A 7,958-nucleotide genomic window follows, 5' to 3' on the forward strand; every position below is an offset into this window, starting at 1 on the left:
GATAGGCTGTGGTGGTTACATAATCTGTTGTCAATTTGAGACAAGTGAAGGGGTAGAGTTTAGCTTGTCAATCGGGTTGCAGCTTGATGACCTCATTTGGAGGCCCTAAGAAGATAAATAGCTTGCTAGAGGTGGAACATATGCTCAGTCCCTGGGAGACTCTCTACTGACAATGTGGACTCCCTGGAGATCTCCCTGTTGAGAAGACACATGGAGAGAGGCTGATGGAGCCAGAGCTCTGGAGCTGAAGGAGCCACATGGAGACCCCTTCCAGCGCTGAGATGTTTCCACTGCCACTGGATCCACAAGACATTACCCCCACTGGCCTGTGATGTTCCTGCATTCGGTGTCATCGCGTGTGTTCCGTGAGTCTGAAGAGGGTTTGAGAGATTGGTACTGGACATATGGGCTAATATTGAATTGGGCTGGGATGTTTTCTTAATGTACAATTACTCTTTATATAAAACTCTTTCTTATACACATGAGTGTCTACGAATTTGTTTCTCTAGTCAACCCAGACTAACACATAGGCCAATAAAACTTTTTTTGGGGGGGAAAAAAAGGCCTCTGAGAAAGCTTTGAAAACAGAAATTCCCAGATGCTACCCCGGGGAAGTTCTGAGATCACAATTTTGGATCTGGGACTCTGTTTTCTAGATCATTGTGTGGGCTTGGATGCCAGCTTGGGGAAACCAAGCTCCTCAGCCTCCTGGCCCTGCTGATCCACGGCTCCTTGATTCCAGGCCCTCCCCTCTCAAGACTTAGCCTGTACTTCAACTGGACAGCTCCAGAGGATGAAGAAATGGCTCCTTTGATTTGAGCTCAAAGTGGCGGTCCCGCTAAAATCATGAAGTCCTCTCAAAACACACCTCTCCTTCCTGCGTGTGACCGGCAGGCTGCCACCCTCCCTCATCACGGGCGTCTTCCATGAGTCATTGACCCTCTGTTGGGTTCCCAATGTCAAGATACTCCCTTCAGGGCCACTACAAAGTCAAAGGACATGGCCATTCATTTCACAGTGCTCTTCAGGGAGCAAGGAGGGAACCTCTCTTTAGAATTCACTGGGGGACCCAAGGCCCAGATTTGGTGAAACATTTGGCCCAAGTTCACATAACTGGGTTTAGAGAAAAGATTCTAGCCCAGGGTCGATTGCCCTGGAACCTCCAATCTCTTGACCCCAATGAATGGTTTGTTTTTTGAGATGGTGGACCATTTTTGAAGTATGAGGATTTTTAACCTCTCCCCCCTTTCCAGAGCAATCGGTTTGGTGATCTTAGCGCTAGGCTCTGGAGTTGGAGAAACTGGCTGGGCTTGGAGCAGAGATTTTCTGCAGGCCCCCTGGCTCCAGGCCAACAGGACCTTCTTCAAAATCCCTTATCTAGAATCTTCTTCCAGGCCACCCTTGCTGGCTGCGGTCCTGCTGGCTCCTGGTATGGCCTACTCTTTGGCTTTCCTGCATTTTCACTGTTCCTTTGCCAGGACTGTTTGTTTAGGGGTAAAAGCTTTCAAATCCTTCTTATAATGTAGGCCCACCACCCACTCCCATCCTTTCTTGAGTCAGAGAGCCACTAACATTGAACACAATGTTCTGAACACCTGTTCCATCCTAGCCTAGGCGATCAGAGGGGCTCAGCTGGAATCTTTGACCTTGAACGAACCTGTTCATCAGACCCCAGGGAAAGACAGCCCCTATCTATAAGGCAAGAATGTGGTCCCAACACTGTTGGAAGTATGCAGCACGGAAACCAGTGGGGCATTGCAAAGGAGTGGTCAGTTCAACTCAGTGTCTGAGTCTGAAGGATAAAGAGGTAGGTGTTGAAAGGGGGTAGGTGTGCCCAGCAGAAGGAATAGCTTTTGCAAAGGCCCAGAGTTAGAAGAGTATAAATACACCAATAGGAATGAGGGGGGTGGAAGTGGAGACCCAAAGGCCATTTGTAGACAGTTGGACATCCCCTCACAGAAGGGTCCAAAGGAAGGGACTATTCATCCATGACAATGATAAAACACACAACACTCCTCTAGTTCTTTAATGCTTCCTTCCCCCCTTCCCCCACTATCGTGACCCCAGTTCTACCTTACAAATCCGGCTAGACCAGAGCATGTACACTAGTACAGATAAGAGCTGTCTGCACACAGAGTCCAGGACAGATAAACCACCCAGTAACAGTAATGGGAGTAATAATACCATGAGGGCAGGGGGAAGGTAGGGGAGAAGGGAAAGAAAGGGGGAACAGATTGTAATGATTGAAGTATTACACCCCACCAGGGGGATGAACAACGGAAAGGTAGGTGAACGGAGACAGCGGTCAGTGTAAGATATGAAAGTCATAATAATTTATAATTTAGCAAGGGTTCATGGGGAGCGGGGGGCAGAGGGGGTGGGGGGCAGAGCAGCTGATGCCAAGGGCTCAAATTGAAAATAAATGTTTTGAAAACAATGGTGGCAACATGTATACAAATGTGCTTGATACAATTGATGTATGGATTGTGATGAGCTGGAAGAGCCCCCAATAAAATGATTCATTTTAAAAAAAGAAGAAGAGTATAAAGACTATGTGGTTAGGAAATGCACGTCGAAGAGCATCTATCAGAGATGCAGCCAAGAGGGAGGCCTTGGACCATAGGCCATGGGACAAGAACATTGGTCTATTTGCACTGAGAGCAGCCTGCACGGTGGAGCCAAGGCAAGGGGAGGTGGGCGATTGGACATCAATTTCAAAAGCTCTTCAGGCAGCCTCCTGGGGAGGACATGAAGACACCGAGGCCCAGCACTTGGAAGGCTGTTGCCGTAGTCTGGGAGAGTTGGAGAAGCATCCATCCATCTTTTTGTTTCAGAGATGCACAGTCTCCGACCCAGACAGGACAAGTCCCCCCAGCAACATCAACGGCCAACTCAGGACCGTGACCTGTGGGTCCCAGGATCCTCAGGTGGAGAGGCCACTCACCCTCACACTCCAATTGCCCTGCTGTCCTTTGCCTCTGAATTTGTTGTGTGCTCTGCCCTGCCTGCCAGCCAGCCTGCTAGGGCAATGGTGGGGGAGTGTTCCCAGAATGTCCACAGCTTGCCTGCCTGCTGCATAGGAGGTTGCTTCCACTGCTGCTTCTGCACCAATCAGGGAGTATTCCAGCCGCAGGAGGAAGCCAGGAGCCAAGGGATGGGGCTGCGGTGATTTAAGGCCTCACAGAACAGCAGGACGCTAATGTACCTGGCTGGTCTCCCTGTCCACCAACTCAGCCGGCAGGAGAGGATGCATTAAAAGGTCATGTCCTCCCACAGGGCCCTGGAGACTGGAGTAGAGGGCTGGCCCTAGGAGGGGCCTGCCCAGTGCCCTTGGGGCAGGTCCATCACGAGAGGGCAAGATAGCTCCTGTCCTGGGCAGATGCCAGGGTAGGTCTTCACAGCCTAGGCAGGGCAGGTAGCCTTTGTCCGTGTCAGATTACCCAGTGATCAAGGTGTGCGTATATACTAAGGTGTAGTGAACGATTTCACTTCATTTATTTTTCTCAGAATTTCCCACCGAAAATTCTGTTTCTTCGGAGGGCTGACATCCACTTCTCTCCCAACCCCATTTCTCTTCCAACAGCCCCTTCCTCCCAAATCAGAGCCTCTTTTCAAATCTACAATCCCTGACAGAGTTCGAGTACCCAGGGCGCAAGATAAGCACGGGCCTAGTTATGAAAATCAATCACGTGCAACTGATGATTGTGGCTTAGGAAATATACCGAAGTCGGCCAAGTTTACCTTGCTCGGTGGGAATCCCGAAGGTCTGCCCTGGGGGTTGGAATTCAGACTCAGACCTGGCTGTGTCAACTCTGGCTAGGCACACAGCCTCTCAGAAGAATCTCAGCTTCCTTGTCTTAAAAAACAGGATGGCTTCTGCGTCGCCTCAACCCTCAGGGGACTTGCCCATCTCTCAGGTTTGCAGGCACAGCCGAGAATCCCAATCGCCTCCTGTATTAGACAAGGAACCTGCTGAATCCAGAACTATGACTCATCACATTTTGTTTCGTGTCCATGGGAAATTGAGACTGGGAGAAGGGACAGGCCCTGCACAGAGGGCCAGGGTCAAGGCAGAAGCTGGGAGTCAGTTTTCCATCTCCCCTCTCTAGGTTTCTGTGAGCAGTGCAGGAGGCGGCCTGGATGTTACGCCATTTGCGCAGAGGCTGCCCTCGAAACAGTCAGGGGCGGTCGGGCAGCTGTAGCTTTAAGCCTGGAGTGTTAAAAAATTAAAAAGGAAAGGAGGGCAGGGCCAGCTTTCCCTGAGCGAGATCGGAGAGAAGGCTTATCGTGGAAACTGAAGGTACCATTCCTGTTTGGCTGCACAGCTTCCTGTTCTTTGCATGGGCTTTATTTTTTTATTTTTTTCCCACAAGTAGATTTGGCCTGGGTTGTTGTGGTAGTAGTTTTATCCCTCGCCCCCCCCACCCAAAAAACCACCCAAAACCCCCAAAAAACCAAACAACTCATGAAGGGAAGGAACCGAGGTGGGGAAAGGTCAGAGAGGCAGGCCAAAACATGCCAGGAAATTCTGAGATGTAACATCTGGAGTTGAGATCGGTGACATGTTTAATCCATAGGTGGACAACCCATGTTGGTGGTCTACGTTCATTCCCACGGCCCTCGGATGTCCAGGGCAGGGTGGTTCAGGCCTGGCCTTTGAGGAGGGAGAGAAAGGAAGAGGCCTGGCTTGGTGAACACCCAGCAAGAGACAGAAGGAAGTGGGAGGAAGGCTTATTCACCAGCAGGATTGCCTTGTGCTGAGTGGTGTGGTAAGGGAAGTGGGGCCAGCCTGGAGCCTGGTGGAAGGTGGGGAGAAGAGAGCTATTTCTAGGCTCACCCCCGCCCCCCTCCCCTCAGCCCATCTCCTCCACTTCGGCTGGTGCCGTCTCCTCCAAGTCCATCCATCCATTCATCTCATTTCAAATGTTCTCTGTACTTACTTGGAGTTGGGCACTGTGCTAAGAACAGAGGATTCAAAAGCGACAAGGCAGACAAAATGCCAGTCTGATCATTGTTAAGCTCTCTCACCAGGCCTGAGAGCTGAACTCTTTCAGTAGAAAGATTGAGCTTCGTAGCCTGGCACTCAGGGCTTGTCATGTTCTGACCCCTGCCAACCAGCTCAGCTCCTACCACCCCTGACTGCCACTCATCACATCTTGATGATTTCTTTCCCTGTGGCCCTGAGTCTTGCTGCTTGGCCAACTCTGCCTTTCCTGCCAGCACTTACAGCTTCAGTGAGGGTTGGTGAGAAAGGCAACAGCCTCCTTGAAGACCCTTTTTAGAACCTTTTCCTACCCGAAACCAGTCTCACGGCCACGGAGTCGATGCCGACGCCCAGTGCCCCTCCAGGCCAGGGGAGAACCGTCCCTGTGAGGTGCAGAGACTGGAATTCTTTACAGAACTAGAAAGCCCTGTCTTTCTCCCTTGGAGCTGTGGGCGGTTTTGAACTACTGACCTTAAGTAACCACTATGCTCTTTTCTTTTTTCCTATCCAATTGGAAAGAATTGAAGAAATAAAGCAAAACAAAACAAAGAAAATCCCACTTTCTATCTATCTCCTCACAACCATTGTGAGGATGGTGCAGAACTTGCCAGTGTTTGGTTCTGCAGGGTCGCTATGGGTTGGAGCTGACTCGACGACATATATATATGGAAAGTGTTGTGTTGGGAAAAGCTCAAGTGAAAATCTGTAGGAGGAAATCCAACACTTTTCATATTTAAAAAAATACTTTTATTGGGAGCACTTATATCTCTTATCACAAGCCATTCATTCCTCCAGTGTGTCAGGCACATTTGCACATATGAAGCCATTATTTTCAAAGCATTCTCTTCCCACTTGAGCCCCTGATATCAGCTCCCCATTTCTTCCCCTCCCTCCCCCACCCGCCCGCCCTCACAAACCCTTGATAAGATATAGATTTTTTTTTCCCATCTCTTACTTCGTTGTCCATCACCCCTCACCCACTTTTCTGTTATTCATCCCTTTGGGAGGGGTTCTAGACTGATCCTTGTGATCGGTTCCCCTTTTCTCCCCTCACCCTTCCATAATCCTCCTGGTATTTCTACTTTCCTTGTTGATGCTGAGGGGTTTATCTATCCAGGATTCCCTGTGTTGCGGGCTCTTATCTGAGGCAGTGTGCATGTTCTGGTCTAACCCAACTTGTAAGGTAGAATTGAGGTCATGATAGTGGGGTGAAGGAAGCACCAAAGAGCTAGAGGAAAGTTGTGTGTTTCATCGGTGCTTTACTGCACCCTGACTGGCTCATCTCTTCCCTGTGACCCCTCTGTGAGGAGATGTCCAATTGTCTACAGATGGGCATCGAGTCTCCACTCCATGCCCCCCTCATTCACATTGGGTATGGCTTTATTCTGGGTCTTAGATGCCTGATACATGTATATCAGATTTTTTTTTAATTTTAAAGAGAGAGAACTTCCCACCCACTGCTATACAGTAGATTCCAACTCTCATTGCCCGTGACACCATGGGACAGAACGGACCTGTTGCAAAGGGTTCCCGGGACTATAAGTTATGACTAACTCGTCTTTGTCCCTGAGAGTTGGTGATGGGTTGGAACTATCAACTTTTCAGGTGGCAGCCCAACACTGAGCCCATGGCACCCCTGGGGCTCCTTCTGTACACCCCAACACATCCTAAATTCCTTAAGGGCTCCCAGGCCTCGGCCTCATACATCCAAGGATCTGGAAGATTTCCTCCTACAGATTTTCACTTGAGCTTTTCCCAACACAACACTTTCCATCATGGGCATACTTAACATTTTCTAACATACGAGTATTTGTTATTTACCTTCTCTCTATTCTGTCGACGAAGCCATTGGGTTGCCAACTGCAAGGTCAGCAGTTCAAAACCACCAGCTTCTCCCAGGAAGAAAGACGGGACTTCTGTAAACAGTGAAAGTTGAGTCTCGGAAGCTAACAGGGGTATTCTCCCCTGTCCTATCGGGTTGCTATGAGTAGCCATCGACTCAACGGCAGTGAGTTGTTTTTGCTTTTTCCGGGTCTCGAATGGTAAATTACCTGTTGTCCTTTTAGTTCCTGGTTGGACCTCATTGCTTGCACACATACAGGTGTTGAAGAGTTATGTGTCGAAGAAACTAGGGAAATGAGCCACGCGGTCAAAACTACGAGGTGTTTGTGAGCGCTCCATGGATTCTCCACAGAGTGAAGTCTAGGGGCCAGCATCAGGCAGCCGGATCGCAGGGTGCACATCCTAGGCAAGGGCAAACCCGGATCAGAATCAGTGTTAGGCGTGGGCAGGATCTTGAACACAGCCCTGGAGAGGAAGGGACCTCCCGGGGCTCGGTGGCAGACAGTTCCATGCGTTCTGTACACTAACTAGTATACCGGGCTGGTTATTTGTTCTTGCATGTTCTCACCTAAAATTACAAGGTGGGGGGTGGAGCGTTGAAATCTGGGCGGGGCAGGCGGCGGTCTAGGGCTTGGCCTCTTCGTTCAATTACCTTGCCAGCCTGGCCTCCACTCGCCATCCTTTTCCCCCCGCGGTTCGCTACTTCACCTCGGAAACTGAGACCCTAGTCCCTTCGCTGGTTGTTCCTTTCTCAGGGAATAGAGGGCAAGGCCGTGAAACAGCACGCACAGGGGCAGAGGCAGCCCTGATTCCCGCCAGGGGTCCCCAGTGGCTTCCAATTAGGAACCTCCTCCAAGTCGCCACCGCCCGCGCGCAACGTCTTCTGGGAGATGTAGTTTTGACCGCCCCTTTGTCCTTGGTCTCCCCAACCCCTCTCCCTCGCCCACTGGAGGATGAATTACAACCCCCAGTGGCGAATGGGGGCCAGAAGGGAGAGGGTAGTGTGGAGAAGTTGGGGCGAAGGCACGAGGGCGAGGAAGAAAAAAGGGGGGCGTTCCTGGGGCTGGATACTGGGCCGTTCCAAAGGCTGCAGGTTGCTAGTGCAGTTGGGGCAAGCAAGCCGAGACGCGGA

The sequence above is a fragment of the Echinops telfairi genome, unplaced genomic scaffold (assembly GCF_000313985.2).
Source record: "Echinops telfairi isolate 266 unplaced genomic scaffold, ASM31398v2 ScPeMD7_5;HRSCAF=22, whole genome shotgun sequence".
NCBI classification, from domain to species: domain Eukaryota; kingdom Metazoa; phylum Chordata; class Mammalia; order Afrosoricida; family Tenrecidae; genus Echinops; species Echinops telfairi.